General features: G+C 44.1%; 1 protein-coding gene across 1 annotated transcript in view; it reads left to right on the plus strand.

The window, feature by feature from the left end:
* Positions 1-604: 604 nt before the first annotated feature.
* SPECC1L (sperm antigen with calponin homology and coiled-coil domains 1 like) overlaps positions 605-20614 on the plus strand; it is a 107051-nt gene continuing 87041 nt past the window's right edge. Inside the window, exon 1 of the mRNA XM_045819785.1 lies at positions 605-734. The gene's annotated coding sequence lies outside the window, so the exon portion shown is untranslated. The remainder of the gene's footprint in view (positions 735-20614) is intronic.

Below are 20614 nucleotides of genomic sequence, written 5' to 3' on the forward strand. Positions count from 1 at the left end.
CAAGCAAGTTGTCCCTTTTCTAGGAAACTAAGATGATGTAATAAAAATCTAATGTATTTCAAACTATCAAAGGAAAAATACCTGTACAACTGTGACTTAACTGAACTTCCCTAAGTTGATAAATTATATTCAGCCTTATTTTTGGGGTGTGGCTCCCTTTTATGGTCAGTGTTCCCTGATTCACCAGGAGCGCCACGAAGGCAGCGCTTGCATGTTTGCTTCACCACTATCTGGCTCACGTTGGCACATTGTGAATACGAAATGGTGGACCTCTGAGCTGAGTTAAACCTTTGGGACGAGGGAGCTCTACACCTATCACCTGTTCGAGTCCAGGGACTCCTCCAAGACAATTCACGAGTTAGACCTCCAGGGCGAGGCCTAACGCGTGCGCACTAGCTGCCCGAGCCCCTTTCCCGACCGGTCGGGTGGAAGGGCGCCTGCACGACCCAAAACTAGGAGAAACGCGAGGTGGGGCTCCGTAGGAACCGGCGTTGCAACGGGAATATGGGCGGGGCCTGAACGGCGCCTGCTCAGTCGGTGCTGGTCCTGTGGGGCTGGCAAGGGGCGGGCCGAAGGCGGGGGCCGGGAGGGAGGCAGGGCGGGCCCGGCGAAGGGCGCCGTGGGGTTGGCTGCTACGCTGAGGCCGGGCTCGACGGATTCGGGCCGCGCCATCGGGCGACCTCGCCGCCCGGCCCAAGCCCGGAGCCAGCAAGCGAGCGAGGCGGCGCCGCGCGGTAAGAGCCAGGGCCTGGTCCCATCAGTTAGCCCGGGAGGGCCAGTCCGTCTCAGCGCAGCCTGTGCGTCCAGGCCCCGGCGGCCCCGCAGACCCCAGCGGGCCCGCGCTTGCGCCGTCCCCCTCCCGGACCCCCTCAGCCAGTCCCGCGCTTGCGCCGTACCCCCCCCTCGCCGGGCTCCCGGGAGGACTCGCTGCCAGTACCTTGGAACCTTGGACCCTGGGTCTGTGGGCTGCCACTGACTGTTGTTGGGGCCTGGTATTTGTCCCTCTAGCCGCTGGTACCGTCTGAGCCGACGCGCCGGGCGCGACGCTCGCATTTTGCTTTCTCTATGCCCCAGGAGAGGCCGGGGCAGCCGCCTCACCGCCGTGGTCCCTTGTCCCCTGCGGGGAAGCGCTGCTCCGGGGCTCCAAGAACGCGGGCGGCGGACTCCGGGCCTCCTGCGGGCTTAGCTTCCGCACGGACTGGCGCCTCCACCCATCCTCGTCCTGCTCCCCATGGGGGGTCAGCCCGAAGCAAGCGAACTGTCCTTTTTTCCTTGAGACCTGGTTAGTTGCATCAGGTTGGATACGTTTTAATAAGGGAAAATTGGCATTTCCCGGAATCCGGTAATTGTGTACTTTAAGCGGTTGTGTTTAAGACACTCTAGTTCATTCTTGGGCAGCTCCCATGGAGACGTCTGGAAAAAGAAATCACTTTCCACTTAGTTCCAGCCTGTTTACTATACCAAATAAGAATTACTGTCATCATTCAAATGCAGAGAACCTTCTTTTGTTAGTGCCTTTAACAATTTGCCGGCGAGCAGGGGAGGGCCCAGGAAAAATTCCCATAAATTCGCTGTCCTATTTTGATTACAGGGAAACGTGTGTTGTAAAAAGAGTATCTCAAGCTATTGATAATGTTTTCCCCAGCTTACAACAGATTCAAAAAACTAAAAAACGTTGCAGAGTCTAACTGCGTTTGGCTGGTACCCAGGAGGATGCATCTTGAGATGAAATCAGAGCTGTGCTCTTAGACATCATCATAATACACACAGGATATAAAGTGGCCACATCAGCACTGAAGGGTGTGCGGTGTGACAGGAGAAATGGAGTATTGATCTGGGTGAAATTGTTTCCATAAAGAAATGGCTGATTCAAGAATTTGTTCTGTAGTGTCTTTTCCCCTCTGATCTAGTATGCACCAAGAGGAGTCTTTCAGACTCAGCAGCTTTGGTAGCTGGAGAATGCTACTTAATTGCCATTGTAGTCTAGGTTCGTGGGATTTTCTTGACATTTTCAGTAAGAAAGTGAATATTGTGCCATAGGAAAGCTTTCTTGCTGGGCCTTGGTAATAGTCCAGATATCTTGGTGTCAATCAAGTGTAGTATCAGAGTGAGTGGATAGTAATCACAGGGGTGGTGATTAAGGTGGAGTTTGTATCAAAACTTCCATTTTAAACTTGGACTTCTAGTATGTATATCTGCAGTGCAGTATGTCATCTTGAGTTGGGATTTCTCTGGAGCAGAGGTGCTCCTTGTAACTGACTGATACAATACATTTTATATTTCAGCTGACTCAGATGATAGTATTGCTTCAGTTCAAAATTACTGTCAGGGTTGAGTTTCCATAATCTGTAAGAGCTGCTCTAGAGCCGTGTACATATTTAAGTCACGTGGCTAACTTGTACATGGTGTTAGGCAGACTGTCCGGCTCAGTAGAGGAGCGGTGATAGGACGTCAATAGGCTAGAGAAGTTCTCTTGGCCTTACGGCTTTGGGCAAGTCTGTATTCCTTTCTGGACCTTCGTTTCCCCATGGGTAAAGTGTGGGGTTGAGTGGGGATGAGAGGACCTTGCATTGCCAGGTTTAACAGTTAATGGATCCTTGCTTACTGAGTCCTCTTCAGCTAGGGGGAACCCTCCAGGTAGGGGGACAGTGGTCTTCTCACCAGCTCCATGACATCGTTAGTGGTCCCTCCTCAAGGATGAGGAGAGGAGGCATCGTGAGTTGGTGAGAAAACATTTTGAAAGACTCTTGATCAGGCCCCTCAAATGGAATGTTGAATGGGCCTTGGCTTATTGAGAAAAATAAGAACGGTATTTTTTTTCCATAAAACTAAATTTATTCAATTAAAGGACTGGCCTCTCTAAAAATATTTGTCATTTTCTGGTGTTAAAATTAGGCATCTTTTATGAAATCATGGTGATTGTAAATGGCAAATATAAGATTGGTTTTCTTATCAGAATAAGATATTTTCAGAAATAAGGATCTAACCACTATGTTCAACACTTGAAACTAATACAAAATAATATGGAATATAAACTGTAATTGAAAAATAATATTTAATCTAAAAAATTTTTAAGACTTTATTAATTTATTTTTAGAGATAGGGGAAGGGAGGGAGAAAGAGAGGGAAAGAAACATCAATGTGTGGTTGCCTCTGACGTGGCCCCCACTGGGGACCTGGTTTACAACCCAGGCATGTGCCCTGACTGGGAATCGAACTGGCAACGTTTTGGATCACAGCCTGCACTCAATCCACTGAGCTACACCAGCCAGGGCTAATCAAAAAATTTTTTAAATTTAAAAGAGAGAATCTAGAATCTATTGCTTTGTTTTTAAGGAGTTTAGGAAAAAGTTCCCAAGACTTTTGCTGCTGAAAAGATTAAAATATAGATTATTTTTAAAGAGTAAATTTGCATTTGTGGTCATTAGTCACAATCCTCCAGGAACCAAGAAAGCTCTGTTAAATTTGCTCGGTATTCAAGATGTTCTTATTTCTGATCATTTTTTTCCTACTGAATATAAAATGCCAGGATTTTTTTCATGTGTGCTTACGCCAACAAAATGAGCCTAGGAAATTCCTCCTGGTGGTTGGGATTGTTCGTGCTGAATAGACCAGCTGTCAAGTTCAAGAACCCCTATGGGGGTCCTGACAGGGGACAGACATCGAACAACATGACCATCGAGAAATTAGGCTTACAGATTGTATTTCAGATACACTGCGGGGCAAAAGTGGCTGTGGTCTGTTCCAAAGTGAATGTAACAGATGATTTTTTTGTTTGTGAAGTCATTAAAATTGATCCTGGTCTGCTGTTAATAGAAGATTTAGAGGTACAAATCTTTTCTTTTGTACTCACAAGACCACTGTGTATCAAAATGTGTCAAACATACATTTTTAAAATGTCTTGGATTAATATTAATATTGCAGTCTCTAATTCTTTATAATACTCCTTTCTACATTTAGAGGACTGACTGCTATGAGTCCTCCATTTTCAAAGGATAAGGTAGTAACCCCTTAAAGGACATTTGTCCATGAGAGGAGAGGGTACAGATGTGTTAACAGTGTTTTTTCTGACCTTTCCCCACATCTTCATTGTTCTTTATTCTTGGTTAAATCCTGAGGCTCCTTCCTGCCTCTGTCTTTCCAGAATGGTAGTCTGTTCACAGTCCCCCAGCCCCTCACTTGCATCTCCGCAATTTAAAATCCTTCTGTGGCTCCCGCTGTGTTCATAGCCAGGCCTACCAGCCCGTAGTGTGGTGCCCAGGACACTCCATCACCGGGCTCCGGCTCCACTCTCATCCTTCCCCCATCGCTTTTTAGGTGCCTCATGGAGCTTTGCTGAACAACTCTTGGTCCTTTGAACTCTCTCCATTCTCCTTGTCTTCCTCTGCTGGAATGTTCTTCTCTCACTTCATCTGTTTATCACCTTCAAAACTCAGCTCAGATGCTACCTTGCTGGGGAGACATCCCTTATCCTGTCTCCTGCAGACTTGTCCTGCACCCTGCTAGTTAGGATTTGGCACTCTGGGTTTTCTTGCTCCCGCCACCAGCCAGTGACACCACAGTGCACAGCAGACCGTATGGCTCTAGGTAACGTCGTTGCACCTGCTGGGTGCGGTGTGTGCTGGACGTGTCGGTGGACGACCTAGTTCCTGCCCCGAAGGAGCTTCTCACTGCAGGTGCACTTGACTTTTCCAGCCTTGAGACGCTTCCCAGCCGTGCAGATCAGCTTGCAGAGTCCATTTAATTGTATCTTAGTGTCTAATTAAAATCTTACTTCCCGAAGAAGACTCTGTCTCTAATGTCTGCATGTCATCTGGAAACTAGATGAGTATTGTCCTTGTGTCCAGCTCTAGAAGCAATACACGTTTTGTTTCCCCTTTCCCCTTGTGTGCCTTCCACCTTGAGTTTATTTTGTTTTTTTAAATTTGATGCATTGGACAGTAAACGTGGTTAAGATAATAGATTTCAAGTTTATTGTGCATATAGCCTAGGGAAAACAAAAAAAGTTACAGGGGAAAATACTGTGCCTCTTTTTTAAAAAGTCCCATATTACACTTCTTTTCAAAAGAACCGAGCTTACGCAGAAAATAAAAAGACCTCGTTTAAGCTCAGGAAAGAGGCGTGCAGAGGAACGGGCAGCAGTGTCAAGATTTGTCAAGCCCTGCCTGTTAAAAATTAAAATTGTCTCTTTTCTCCTTTCTCCTTGCTCATGTTCTAGAGAAAAACCCCAATTCAACCGTTTTCCAGTGGCACCTCTTCCAGCAGGAATTCCCAAGGCCATATGTTGGGGCTGCTTTTTTTCCAGAACAGTGGCAGTTGGACACTTTACCCCAAGAGATGCCCCTTTCTCTCACTGAGGAGACACCACCGTCCTGAGTCCTGCTCCCTCCTTTCCTTGGAGGCTTCTCCTTGTCATGTTCTGCGTCTGCCCACCAGGCCTAAGGATTCTTTAGTAGGAGCTATTGAATTTTCTGCTTGTACATATAAATGCGGTGGCCTCAATAATATTTAATGATAACTTGTTTGGTTCATTTTTGTCTCATTTGGAGTAAGGAGTGTATCCTTACTCCTTCCATATTATTTTAAACCAAGTGACAGTGAAGTGTGAAAGTAGAATTCATATTTTTTTCTTATACTATTCCTAGGGAGTTTTTAAAAACTAAATAAAAATTGAAGAGTGCATGTCGTGATGGTAGGCTAAGGGGAGGATTCACTCAAGAAGTATGAGACTTTCTGCTGAAAGGTTAATGCAGTATTTACTTTCTCACCTGAGGCTTATTATTCTCAGAGATGACCATCAAGGTTATTATCATATTTTGTTCCTAGGTACACGCGATCGTGCAAAACACAGAAAGCTGCCTAGGTGTTGCATTTGTGTGGCCAGAGGAAGCTGTATCTGCAAACGGGAGGAGAGGGTGGTCAGCAGTGGCAGGTTCTTGCGCTGATGTCCCAGAGTGACGTCTGAGAAAGGATCTTTATTAAAAAATTGTCAGAACCCAGCTCTTAGATATTTATTCAGTGATTAAGTCTCCGTGCCATGCTGAGTCAGAAGGGAGGTTGGGAGATTTAAAATGATGCGGGTAGCTGAACTGAAAATGAGGTTGCCTTTAGGTAAGAAATAGGCAAGGGAGAAAGTGAGCCGGGAGAATTCTCCCCCTTAAGTACAGTGTGAAGCTTTTTAAAATAACTGAAGTTATACTGCCATTGTTTGGAGCCATTGGAGATGAGCCCTCATGAGTATCTAAGTAGCCGAGAAAGGTCAGCGCCGGAACCTTCCCGTGTCGGACAGTGCAGCAGGCCTCCCGGCCCCACAGGAGGGATGCCTTTGTGAGCGAGGGGCGGGGTGTGACTGCTCTGCAAGGTCGCTCCTGCTCCTTCTATGTTCTGCGTCTCTGATGAGCTGCCCTGGCATCTGTCTCTCGGTAACTTTCACTCGTCCCGTTTCTGCCTCTCGGATCTCAAATTTGAAAACGGCTGTTTCCACTTGCTGAGTTTGAAAGTCTCCCTTAGAGTTGTTTCTAGAGCCTTCTGGACTGGAGATAGGCTGGATTTTAGAGTCTTTCCTTATGGCATTGTTTTAGAACTGCATGTAGCACTGCACGGGCCCTCTGAGGAGCACAGGGCTAACTGGGGTTACTGTGCTCCTGGACCCAGACTGTGCAGATCGGCTGCGTTCAGACCCATGGAGCAGCCCTGCCGTGCTGTCAGTGGGGCTCTGTGAGCTCATTGTCAGCCGAGACTCCCACATTGCTTCACCGAAGCAAGCCTTCCAGAGCCCTTCTTCCACAGTTTTCCTGCACTGGGAACTTGTGGACAGTAAGATCAAACTCTGACCTTTGACAGTACCAGCACCCTTCCAAAATCTGCTTCTTTTGGGTTGAATTTAAATCGGAGATGCTCTCATAAATAAATAAATAAATAAATAGGTGATGGATGTGTAAATTAACTAGATGGTGGGAATTTTTTCACAATGCATGTGTATGTTGATTACCATAATGTGCACTTTAAATATTTTGTAATTTTGTCAATTGTATGTCAGTAAAACTGAAAAAAAATCAGAGGTGAAATAATTGAGTCTATAGAAGGTCAGGGTTTCCTAGACAGACCTCAAGTTGCAGGTATACAGTCCATTGTTCTTACTTTTTCCCAGTGACATGCAAAGATGGTAGTGACCCCTGAGTTTTAGGCCCACCAGGTTCACCACCTTGTTCAGTCCACCTTGTCAACTCCGAGAAGTCACGACCTCTGGAGAGCCGAGTTGTTCCCGTTGCACCTTTGCTGTGCCCTCCCCTTCTTAGGCCTCCCTCTCAGTGAAGGGGGCCTGCCCCTTCCTTGCTAGTGTCTCATCAGTACGTGCTGATGTAGAAGTTGCAGCACTATCCAAAACATGTAGCTAAGGTAATCCATGAAGGTGGCTACACTTAATGCAACAGATTTGCAATGTAGATGAAACAGCCTTATATTGAAGAAGATGCCATCTAGGACTTGCACGGCTGGAGAGAAGTCAGTGCCGGCTTCAAAGGACAGGCTGACTCTCTTGTCAGGCGCTGATGCAGCTGGTGACTTGAAGTTTAAGCCGGTGCTCATTTACCATTCCAAAAGTCCAAGGTTCCTAAAGGATTATACTAAATTCCTCTCTGCCTGTGCTCTGCACATGGAATGACAGAGCCTGGATGGCAGCACATCTGCTTACAGCATGGCTTACTGAATATTTTAAGCCACTGTCAAGACCTGCTGCTTGGAAAAAAAATTCCTTTCATAATATTATTGCCCATTGACAATACACTTGGTCACCCAGCAGTTCCAGTGGAGCTGTACGATGAGATTAATGTTTTCATGCCTGCCAACACAACGCCCACTCTGCATCCTGTGGATCAAGGAGTCATTTCAATTTTCAAGTTTTATTATTTCAGAAGTACATTTTATAAGGCTATAGCTGCCATATACAGAGACTCCTCTGATGTATCTTGGCGGAGTAAATTGAAAACCTTCTGGAAATAATTCACCATTCTAGATGCCATTAGAGCATTCATGATTCACGGGAAGTGGTCAAGATACTAACATTAAAAGGCCTTGGGAAGAAATTGACTCCAGCCCTCAGGGATGACTTCGAGGGGTTCGGGACTAACCCCTCGAAGGAGTTACTAACTGCAGGAGGAACTAACTGCAGATGTGATGGAGGTAGCAACAGAAATAGAGTTAGAAACGGAGTCTGAAAATGTGGTTGAATTGCTACTATATCCTGATAAAACTTTAACAGATGAGGAGTTGCTTCTTATGTATGAACAAAGGAAGTGGCTTATTGAGATGGAATCTACTCCTGGTGAAGATGCTGTGGAGATTGTTGAAACGACAACAAAGGATTTAAAACATTACATAAACTTATCTGACGAAGCAGCAGCAGGGTTTGAGAGGATGGACTCCAGTTTTGAAAGTTCTGCTGTGGGTAAAGCGCCATAAAACAGCATTGCCTCCTACAGAGAAATCATTTGTGAAAGGAAGAGTCAATTGATATCGCAAACTTTGTTTCCTTATTTTAAGAAATTTCCACTGCCACCCCACCTTCAGCGACTACCACCCTGGTCACTGAGCACCCATGAACATCAAGGCAGCACCCTCCAGCAACAAAAAGAGTATGACTAGCTGAGGGCTCAGGTGGTGTTCAGCAGTTCTAGCAATACAGCGTTTCTTCAGGTTATGTGTATTTACTTCAGACATAGTGTGCACACTTAATAGACTGTAGCATAGTGTAAACATGACCTGTGTGCACTGGGAAACTGAAAAGTTCACGTGGCTCACTCTGTTGTGACATTCACTGTATTGCGGTGGTCTGGAGCCAGACCTGCGGTATCTCCAAGGCACACTCGTGCTCATTTACGCGGTAAGTCAGATTGGATAGGCAGTGTGCTCAGAGACACACAGGATGTGCATAGGATTTGGTGATGCATTGCACGTCGAACACAGCCTTGCGACTGCCATCTGCTGAGTTGGGGATAAGCTGCTGCAACATTTGTGTACTAGTCTGTTATTTTTAACACCTGCTGTGGTAGTGACCTGTTCCTGAAATTCAGAGCTTTTAACCTCATCTCGTATTGTTCTGAAATTCTACTTTTTGGGGAAATTGTCCTTTTTAAAAAATTGGAATGAAGCATTAGAAGGAAACATTTATTTTACGTGTTTTATTAATACCTGATTGGTTATGTTACATTGAGATTCTGACGTGAAATTGAGCTTTACTGTTTGAACTTGTAATACATTACTCATTAAGTAAAGACAAACAGGCTGATCCTAAATTGATAACAGCAGTATCCATGTAATTGAGTATATGGTGTGTCTCAGCATTTTAATAGGGAAGTGTGGACCATGACATTTTGAACTCGGAAGGAAGCGCTTTCTACTGTTTTCCTCTCTTTACCTCTTACATCCTCATGCTACCAGTGATGAGTGAATAGAAATCTTCCACTTTGTTACGGGGTGTCTTAAAATAGGCTACGAACTGTCTAACAGGTGATTCACCGTTACTAAGATTTCCTTCTGACACTCATGTCCTTTTCAGCAGTGATTTGGGCTGTTCGCATCCTGATTTCGTCTGTTTTTCTAGTGTTTGGCGCCATCCCCTACATAATTATTGAATGACACGTTAAGGCACTGGCCCTGCCTTGCCTCTCACACACAGCATTTGCATGCTGAGTGAGACCTGTGGGAGAAGTCTGCACACACGGCCCTCCGAGGGTGTGCTGATAGTGCTAGAAGAGTTGGGTCTGAGTGCTGGGGGCTTTATGAGTAGGGGCGACGGTGTGAATATGGGCGCTGGGAGGGCTTCCCAGGGACTGGAGGTGTGTCTGTGCTTTGGAATTGGCTTCGGAGGAGGAGGGAGTTTCCAGTGAGTGGGCTTTGGAGGTAGGGGCATAGTACGCCAGTTCGGGTGAGCTTCACGAAAAAGGTGGAGTGACTGGCACAGGGTGGCTAGCATCACCAACGAGACCCAGACCTGCTGCTTTAAACTTAGGCTCTTTGGGGTGGGCCCCCAGAGTGGTGTTTGAATCGTAGGTCAGGCTGTTTTGTGGAGGACTGACTGCCAAGCAAGGGAATCAGGCTTAATATTCCTGCTGGCCCAAGACTCCTTCCCTTCTTTTTAGTCATGGTTTACTTTGTGTATTATTCCTTGTCTTCCACTGCCTTTCTTTTCCTCCCAGTTAGAGAGGATCTGTGCACCAGGTCTGGGGTTGCCGGGTGAAATACGGGACGCCGATCACGTTAGAATTTCAGATAAATAGTGAATACTTTTCTAGTCTGAGATGCCCCGGATGTTGCCTGGATAAACTGCTGGGAGGTGAGTCTGTGTGCAAGTGCCAGAGCGGAGGGGCTGACCCTGGAAGAGTCGGAGATGAGGTGGCGGCATTGGAGCTGAATCTTGACAGGATGTGACATGTTAGTTGTCAGCCAAGACGATGGTCAGGGGCTTTCAGGGATGGGGACCTCTAGGAGCAGAAGTGCGTGTATCTGAAAGAACCAACTATATTTGTGTGTGAAACAGGAAACTAGGTGGGGAGAGTGGGTGGGAGCCAGGCCTGGGGCAGCCTGTGGGCCCTGAGACGTGACTGGGGACTGGCAGGGTGGGCTTCTGCAGCACGGCAGGCGGGGGTGGGGTGGTGGGGTGGAGGGAAGGCCGTTGTGGTGCAGGAGGGCTGAAGGAAGGTGCGGGGGGCGGGGGGGGGGTGCTTCAGACCGCTCTGTACTGACCCAGCTGAGCTTCCTTCCTCCCCGCCACAGAGAGAGGCTGAGCAGGGCCCACAGGGGTGGGGGGGACCGAGGGGGACTGCCATAAGTGCAAAACCTTCCCTCGGTTTCCAAGACTCGTCTCCATCGTTTTGAAATGTCTCTGAAGACAGAGCACCCCAACAGCCCTTTGTAGCCACCCTTTGAGATGAAGGAAGTTTGCTAAGGGTGCTAGCGAGCTGTGGGGGAATGGTGTGGGGTAGCGGCCTCTTTAGGCCGCGCTCAAGTGTTTGCTGCTGGTCCCCCTTTTCCCAGTGGACCTGACGGTCCTGCCCACCTCCTTAGATATAGGGGGATTAAGTGTTTGGTTTAGAAAGACTTTCTTTGTGCCACTGGAAAAGAAGTTCTCATCTAAAATTTGAAGCTTAGTCCTGGCTGACATGGCTCTGTTGTCAGAGCAGTGGTGTCCCCTGGACAGACACTTCTCGGGTTTGATTTCCAGTGGGGGTGCATCCCCGGGCTGCGGGTCACATCCCTGGTTGGGGTGCATGCGGAAGGCAGCCAGCCAATCAGTCTCTCTCTCTCCCTCTTTCTCCCTCCCTCCCTCCTCCCTCTGCCAGACTCCACTGTAAGGACTAAAAAAATAAAATAAAATTTTAGCTTATTCTTTTTAAAGGATTTTTAGTGATACACTTCAGAGACTAGTGAAATACAAAAGAAGATGTTTCATTTTGTATTTCAGGTCAGTGTTATAAATATGCAAATATATCAAATTGATGTTTTAAATTATAATATGGCCGACCGTTAATTTTATGAATACGGTATTTTGCAAGTTTATAACTGCCTGCCAAAAATCTGAGCATAAAGCCATGGTTTGCAGAAATCATGAATTAACATTTTCTTCTTATAAATATTCAGAAATCTTGGCTGAGGAGGAAGTCGCCAGAGGAGACTCAGAATTTCTTGCAATCTTGGATTTTGAATTTTGGGAACCAATTTGTTTTGGATTGTATTTGGAAAAATCATTTGTGTACTGTAGCCAGAAATTCTTTTAGGCTGCCCTTTTCCAGCCTTGTCACTGGCCTGGAATGTTAAGTATCGTCAGTTTAACGGCCTCTTAGCAGCTTGTGTTACAAAGAGAGATCTCTAGGACTGGATCTGAAGAGATCTTGGTATGAGATTAGGTTTTTGTTTTGGGGGTTTTTTTTTTAGATTTTATTTATTTTATTTTTAGGGAGGGAAGGGAGGGAGGGGGTAGGGGGGGAGAGAGAAACATCAATGTGCGGTTGCTGGGGGTTATGGCCTGCAACCCAGGAATGTACCCTGGCTGGGAATCGAACCTGGGACACTTTGGTTCCCAGCCCGCGCTCAATCCACTGAGCTACGCCAGCCAGGGCTGAGATTAGGTTTTTTGTTTTATTCTTTGGAAAGCAGTAAGAAGACAACTTACGGTTCTAAGTTTGAAAAATCCAAGGAGCTTCTAGTTGTTTCTAAATATTTTCTTGTGTTAAATCATGTCAAATAATAGAGAAAACCCATAAATTAGTATGAGTGGGCTATTCTGCGTCCAGCGCCAGTGGAAATGGAGTTGTGCTTTTGAATTTTTGTTGCTGATAATTAACTTCTTTTTTTTAGCATCCTATTATCATAGTCATAGTTTAAAGAAAGAGCTCAGACTTTGGGCAAGCTGCCAACCTGAGTTTCTTCCTCCTTTCCAGCCTCATAGGGCGATTATGAGAATCGAATGTGCTAGGGCTGGTGCAGCGTGGGCCTCCCCGCTGGCCAGCTGGCGGTCTCCGGGCAGCTTGCTTTGGTATTTAAACAACAGCAGCATGGGCAGAGTGTCTCAGCCTCCTCATTATGCTCTGACTTGCTCTCTTTCACAAAGGCAAATATTTGGAAAGTTCTTATCCTTCATCTCCTACTCAACTTTTCTTCCCATTCCAGGGCAGTCTGATGTGGTCTCTGTGCCTCCGCTTAGAGCTGCATGGCCTGGTTTGCCAGCACCTCCTTGTCTCTGACTTTGGAGCCACATGGGCGTGGTTGAAACGCTCGGCCTTTCAGGTGTCGTTTTGCAGTGTGGCCAGGCATGAAGGAGGCAGCTGTGAGGGAGAGAGGGTTGAAATCATGGAGGAGCTTCTTTTTGCTCCTTTTGAGCCCATGAACGTGGTTAGGGGAGTGTGCACTCGGATGAAGGAGAGGACTCGGGTGGAGTGCCTGCCTTCACAGGGCTGGAGGTAGAAGTGGAGGAGAGGTGGATCTAAGCACCGTCTTTCCCCAGTACTTGTGTTACTGACTTCTGGAAACAGAACTACCATATTAAATGTGCATACTAGCTGATAATCACACCCTAATTTTCATGCTTAGTTTTAGGCATAAAAGAAAATCTGTCTTAAAAATGAGAAAATGCCATGTCATAATAGAAATAAGCACTTAAAATGTTCAGTAAGAATTGAAGTATTTTGAGCAGAAATGGACATTTGCATGTGGATTCGGACACACCTGAAGGCATCTCTCCTGGGCTTCCCTCACCTTCTTGTCTCTGTTTTGTGCACCTTGAGTACATGCCCACTTGCACCTGTGCAGTTTTGTGGGTTTTTTTTTTAACATGACGAGGCTCAGGCTTTTCCTCTGAGTGAGCCTCGAATCCCACTCCAAGTCTGTCTTGAAAACGTATACATTTTAATGTGTCTTTTCTGATTCTGTGTTATAATTCACGGTAAGTAAGGTTAAAACATGTATAGGATAAGACATTCAATATAAGATTAGTCTAATGCATTATGATTTATTTAAAGCATTTTTTATTCAATCTTTTCAACGTTTTGTTTGGTTTTTGTAGTATACATGTTTTTATCAGATTGGTTATTGGTTTTGATTCATTTAGCAATATTTACTTACTGACTCCATGTAGCTAATTTGCTAGATTTTAGTTTTTCCTTGACTGTGTGATTCCTTCTCCTCAGTGTTTTAAGTCTGTTCTTAGTTTATAATCTTAACATGATCCCTACACTGTAAATATGGAGTTTGTGAAATAAGAGAGAAAAATATATTTAGATTGCTTAGGTCAAAACCCTTTTTGGATTTTTTAAAAAAGATTTTATTTATTTATTTTTAGAGAGGGAAGGGAGGGAGAAAGAGAGAAACATCAGTGTGCAGTTGCTGGGGGCCATGGCCTGCAACCCAGGCATGTGCCCTGCCTGGGAATCGAACCTGTGATGCTTTGGTTCGCAGCCTGCACTCAATCCACTGAGCTACGCCAGCCAGGGTCCATTTTGGATTTTTAATGGGATATTGATAGGCATAAAAAAACCATAACTAATAAGCAATTTCCTTTTTAAAAAAGTTTTGTGTAGAATTGTACCTCTGAAACCTATATCATTTTATTAACCAATGCCACCCAATAAATTCAATTAAAAAGTTTTGATTCTTGGTTCTGAGGCACATATTGTAAAACAGAGTTTTTTAAACATTTTATTTATTGACTTGAGAGAGAGAGAGAGAAATATCGATTTGTTGTTCCACGTAGTTGTGCATTCATTTGTTGGTTCTTTTGTGTGCCCTGACCAGGGGTGGAGCCTGCAACCTTGGTGTGTTGGGGTGGCATTCTAACCAACTGAGCTACCCGGTCAGGGCCATAAAACTGAATTTTTGAGCGTCTGAAAGAAAGAGCCTAGTGTGTCCTTCCTCACCTTGGAAACAAGGCTCAGAATTAGCATGACTCGCTCAAGGTCATGCAGACATCAGGCCTGTGACCACAATCCAGTCTCTTGATTATTGTCCAGATTTCCCCCTACCGTATATTTTCAGTATTTCCTCATATATAATTTTCAGTGGGAAAGAACCAGAAGCAAGCTTTGTTTGTTGACATCTGTGAACTGCAATATATAATTTAATATAAGTAGTAAGTAAAAACAATCCTTAGTCATTTCTTATTACATCGTTTCTCTTCCAAAGTGTCCTTTGAGTCGCTGCTTTTATTTTGTAAGGTATTAGTCATACTTGGGGCATGTAGTGTGTGTTCTATAAATTATGGTAGCTTACATTTAAACCGCCTTTACTGTGGCAGCCACCCTACTATGCACTTTAGGTTTATTATTTTATTTAATCCTCTCAATATTCTTTTAAGGTAGGTGGTATCATTATCAGACAGTTTTACTTATGAAACAGAGATTTCTGAGAGGTTAGGTCACTTGCCCTGGAGTACAGATTTGATCAGACGTGGTGGGCAATCTCTCAGATACGGGTTCTTTAAGTAAGCACGGTGGGCCCTGGCCGATGTAGCTCCGTTGCATGGACATTGTCCTAAAGGTCTCGGGTTTGGTCCCTAGTTGGGGCGCTTGCAGGAGGCCACCAGTCAATGTTTCTCTCTCACATCGATGTTTCTCTCCCTTTCTTCCTTCCTTCCCCTCTCTCTAGACTCAATAAAAGAAAATAATTTAAAAAATAAGCACAGTGGATTTAAAAGTATGAATTAAATAGCAGTTACATTTAAATAGTTTTAAATAGCAATACATTTTATATAACAGAGGGGGGACATGGTGAATAGAAGGAATTCAAAGGAAAAGGTAGTGACAACAGTCAAGATCCTGGTGAGACCACAGGAGGGAGGATTGGGGTGACCCCTGCTGTGCCATCAGGGGTTCCTGTCCCAGACTGTGCCAGGGCTAAAGGTGCTTCTCTGAGAGGGATGGCTCCCTTGTGGTTCCTGGACAAATTGTGTTATCCACTCTGGGTGGATCCTTCTCGATCCAGTATAATGACAGTTAAGGTAAATTCTTAAGGTTTTTTTTGGCATTATTTCTGAAACTCGATTGGTATGTGTTCATGGGTGGATGGTTTGGGAGGGTGGAGTTTCTGAGTCACTGAAATAAATTGCCATCCTGGGCTTGGATTCTTGGATTGCCGCACCATTTATTTGACAGTTGAGCCTGGTGCAATAACTCCTTCTGGAATGAGTAGGTCAGGATTTCTGTTCTTTTTCTTGGTTTACTTATTTTGTAGAAAAACTCTTTAGATTAGGTTTTATCAACTCCACTTTATAGGAGAGGAAACAGAGTTGCAAAGACAGGAGGTGATGAAGTGATTTGAGTGATTTGCTCACGGTCACACAGTTTGCACATCAAAGCTAGAGCTTGAGCCCAGCTCTCCTGACTTTAGGCTGAGCACCCTGCTGCTGCCCTGAGCTGGGAGGGAGGTCCCGGTGGTGCCCCAGAGCCTCAATGCTTCGTCCAGTGCACATGACTGCGGGCGCTGTCCGTCACATGGAGTGTGTACTAAATCAGAAGAGTTTCAGAGTTACAAGGTACTTTGGAAAATCCTCAGAATCCAGCCTCCTTTTATTGTAGGTGAGGACCCTGAGTGGACGAGTGACTTAGACTAAACACAGTGCTTGTTAGAGGGAGGTCTAAGGATTTCAAGTCCAAGTCAGAATTTTAAAATAACCAAAGCCGAGAACTTGAGCTGCATCTCACCAAATGAAAAATTTAACAGATACAGGTATAAGTTTATTCAGAATATAAATTACAAAACTATGACAAGGAGAAAAGTGGAGGTGTTTACTGTATAACTTCATCAACATTTCTGTATGTTTGAAAATTTTCATAACATTAAGGGAAAAATAGAAAAGCAGTTTGTCAGCAGTTTGCATAAAAAATACTTGCAAGTATTAGGTAACTATAAACTTGATATGAGCCTTTGATAGCTTCTAGAAAAGCAAGGTTCTTTCTTAGGTTGAGTTCAGAGAAGCTCAGTGTTGATTTTGAGGGTCAGCTGTATTGTCCATCTGCGGGTGGGAATCTGCAGATGTGGAGGGCTGGCTGTGATTTACTCAGGTTTCCAAGTGTGGGGGGATTGTGTTGGTGCCCCTGACCCTTGGGCTGTTCAGTGGTCAACTGCACTTACGTGTTTTTCAGTAGAAATTGTTTTCATCTATGTATCATTGTTCCACTAGACTGTGAGTTCCTTGAAAGTAGATGTTTTCTATTAATCATCTTTATATGTCCCTGTATTTATTTATGTCTTATGTGACTAGCCTCCCAGAGAATTGGTATTTAGCTTGCCACGGCACAAAATAAGTGTTCAGTAAATGTTGACGAAATGATTTACCTCATAACTTTTTAGTCACTAGAAGATTTTTTTGTCAGTGATGTTGCATATGAGATTTTCCATAAATGGCCTCCAAGATATTTTCCATTTTTAAGTGTCTGTGGTTTGATATTTAAATACTATTTTATGCACCATATATGGAAGGTAAGAGGTGTCTTTTTTAAAATTATATTTTGTTGACTATGCTGTTACAGTTGTCCTGATTTTTCCTCTTTGCTCCCCTTTCACCCAGCACACCTCACCCCCTCAGGCAATCCCCCCACCATTGTTCGTGCCCATGGGTCATACATATAAGTTCTTTGTCTTCTCCATTTCCTATCCTGTACTTTACATCCCCACGGCTGTTCTGGAACTGCCTGTTTGTACCTCCTGTTCCCCTCACCTCTTCCCCCATATGCCCCCCTCCCATCTGGCAACCGTCAAAACGCTCTCTGTATCCATGATACTGTCTCTGTTCTTGTTCACTTAGTTTGTGTTTTAGAGTCAACTGTTGATAGATTTGCATTTTTTGCCATTTTATTGTTCATAGTTTTACTCTTCTTTTTCTTAAATAAGTCCCTTTAACATTTCATATAAAAATGGTTTGGTGATGATAAACTCCTTTAGTTTTTTCTTGTCTGGGAAGTTCTTTATCTTTCCTTCAGTTCTAAATGATAGCTTTGTTGGTAGAGGGTTCTTGACTGAGGTCATTGCTTTTCATGATGTTGATTCTTCTTGCCAATCCCTTCTGGCCTGCAAAGTTTCTTTTGAGAATCAGCCGACAGTCTTATGGGAACTCCCCTGTAGGTATCTAACTTCTTTTTTCTTGCTGCTTTTAAGATTCTCTCTTTTAGAAAAACCAAGATGGAGTCATAGGTAGATAATGTTTTGCTCCTCGCATAACCAAAAGAAGAATAACAACCAATTTAAAACCAAAAACAACCAGAACTGCCAGAAAGTCAAGCTATGGAAGTCCGACAACCAAGGAGTTAAAGAAGAACATTCATGCAGACGGGTAGGAGGGGCAGAGAGGATGCACGGCACAAGGTGGCAGCTGGTGGACCAGGCGGTCCCACATTCGTGTGCAGATAAATGGAGGAACAACGGGGGAGTGAGACAGACCTCGCAACCCAGAGTTCCAACACCTAAAAGGAAAGCCTCAGAACCTCTGGCTGTAAAAATCTGTGGGGGTTGCAGAGGCAGAAGAAACTGCCAGTCTCTCAGGAGAGTCTGTCAGAGGGGCCCACAGGATCCTAGAATGTACACAAGCCCACCCATCTGGGAATCGGCACCAGTGCAGCCTGGAAGGGCACAATTCGCTTGTGGGAAATGGGGGAAGTGACTGAGAGCATGGCAAGGGCCTAGTAAGCGGCATTGTTCCCTCTCGGACCCCTTCTGCACATGTAGCGTCACAATGCTGCAATGTGGGTTGCCCCACACTGGCAACTACCTAAGGTTCCTCCCCTTATAACATAACAGGTGTGCTGAGACAAAGAAATATGGCCCAAATGAGAAAACAGATCAGAACTCCAGAAAAAGAACTAAGCAATGAGGAGATAGCCAACCTATCAGATGCAGAGTTCAAAACACTGGTAATCAGGATGCTCACAGAAATGACTGAGTATGGTTGCAAGATAAAAGGAAGAAGTAAAGGCTATGCAAGATGAAATAAAGAAAAATATTAAGGGAACCAACAGTGAAGGGAAGGAGACTGAGACTCAAATCAATGATTTGGAGCATAAGGAAGAAATAAACCTTCAACTGAAACAAGATGAAGAAACAAGAATTCCAAAAGATGAGAGAGAAGAGGCTGAGGAACCTCTGGGACAACTTTAAACATTCCAACATCCAAATCATAGGGGTGCCAGAAGGAGAAGAGGAAGAACAAGAAGTGGAAAACTTATTTGAAAAAATAATGAAGGAAAAATTCCCCAGTCTGGTGAAGGAACTAGGCATCCAAGTCCAGAAAGCTGAGAGAGTCCCAAAGAAGTTGGATCCAAGGAGAAATGCACCAAGACACATCATAATTACATTACCTAAGGTTAAAGAGAAGGAGAGAATCTTAAAAGCAGCAAGAAAAAAGGAGACAGTTATCTACAAAGGGGTTCCCTTAAGCCTATCAGCTGATTTCTCAAAAGAAACTTTACAGGCCAAGAAGGGGCTCATAGAAGTATTCAAAGTCACAAAAAGCAAGGACCTACATCCAAGATTACTCTGTCCAGCAAAGCTATCCTTTAGAATGGAAGGGCAGATAAAGTGCTTCCCAGATAAGGTAAAATTAAAGGAGTCCATCATCACCAAGCCCTTATTCTATGAAATGTTAAAGGGACTTATGTAAGAAATAGAAGATTAAAATTGCAAACAGTGAAATGACAACAAATGCACAACTGTCAACAACTGAACCTAAAAAAAGAAAAAAACTAAGCAAACAACTGGAACAGGAACAGAATCACAGAAATGGAGATCACATGGAGGGATATCAGTGGGGAGGGGGTCGGGGGAGAATGGGGGAAAGGTACAGGGAATAAGAAGCATAAATGGTAGGCACAAAACAGACAGGGGGAAGTTAAGAATAGCACAGGAAATGAAGAAGCCAAAAAACTTAAGTATATGACCCGTGGGCATGAACTAAGGGTGGGGGAATGCTGAAGGGAGAGGGGGATAAAGAGAAAAAAAATGGGACAACTGTAATAGCATAATCAGTAAAATATACTTTAAAAGTATTTATATAATAGGTTATCTGTGGATTTCATTTCAGAGTAAAGGTATATTTTCATGTTTGTTAGAGAAAGGGGGCGTGTGCTCAGTGTGGATGAGAACCACTGGTCTAAGAGCGCGCCTGGGATCTGAACTGCCGGTTTCCTGCACCAGTCTGTATCTCAGCATCTTTAAAATGTGTGGCCATGCTGCTTTTTCCTCCCAGATCTCTGAAGCCATGGTCCTCTTTATCTAACTGGGTATTTTACAGTGTTGGGATCTACTTTCCAGGAGTCCTGTTTTGATGTTGTTCATTGTTTGTTTGTTTTTTTAAATAACAGCTTTATTGGGATATAGTTTGTATTCTATACAATTCACCCATTTAAAGTATAAATTCAGTGATTTTTAGTATATTCACAGGATTGTAGAACCGTCATCACAATCTAGTTTCAGAACATTTCATCCCCAAAAGAAACCTGTATCCATTAACAGTGTGTATCTATGTCCCTTCCTTTGGCCCCCAGCAGCCAACCTCAAACCTACTTTCTATTTTTATGGATTTGCCTGTCCCAAACAACTTGTATAAATGGAATCATATAATACATGTTCCTTTGTGTCTGGCTTTTTTCATCTGGTGTAATGTTCATCTATGTTGATGAACAAGGTTCATGTATGTCAAGGTTCAAGGTTCATCTGTGTTATATCATGTATCAGTATTTTGTTCCTTTTTATGCCCAAATAATACTCCATTAAATGGGTTTACCACATTTTGTTTATCCATTCATCAACTGATAGATATTTGGAATTGAAACAAAAAGTTATTTTGTATGCAGAAAGCATATAAACACAACTATAAGATAATATATACCCAATAAGTAACAAATATATGCTAATAAGTAAAAAAATAATTTAAATTCCAACAGAATTCTGTGGTAGTTTAATTGGGAGAACATTATGAGGTTGTTTGGGTTGTTTCCTTTTTTTTTCCTATTATGAATAATGCTTCTATGGACATATGGACATAAGTTTTTGTGTGGACAAATGTTTCCATTTCTCTTAAGCATATATATATAGGAATACGGGAGTGGGGTTGCTGGAACATTATGGCAACTCT

This window comes from Phyllostomus hastatus, unplaced genomic scaffold, assembly GCF_019186645.2.
Source record: "Phyllostomus hastatus isolate PE091 unplaced genomic scaffold, TTU_PhHast_1.1 phas_scaffold_387, whole genome shotgun sequence".
Classification (NCBI taxonomy): Eukaryota; Metazoa; Chordata; class Mammalia; order Chiroptera; family Phyllostomidae; genus Phyllostomus; species Phyllostomus hastatus.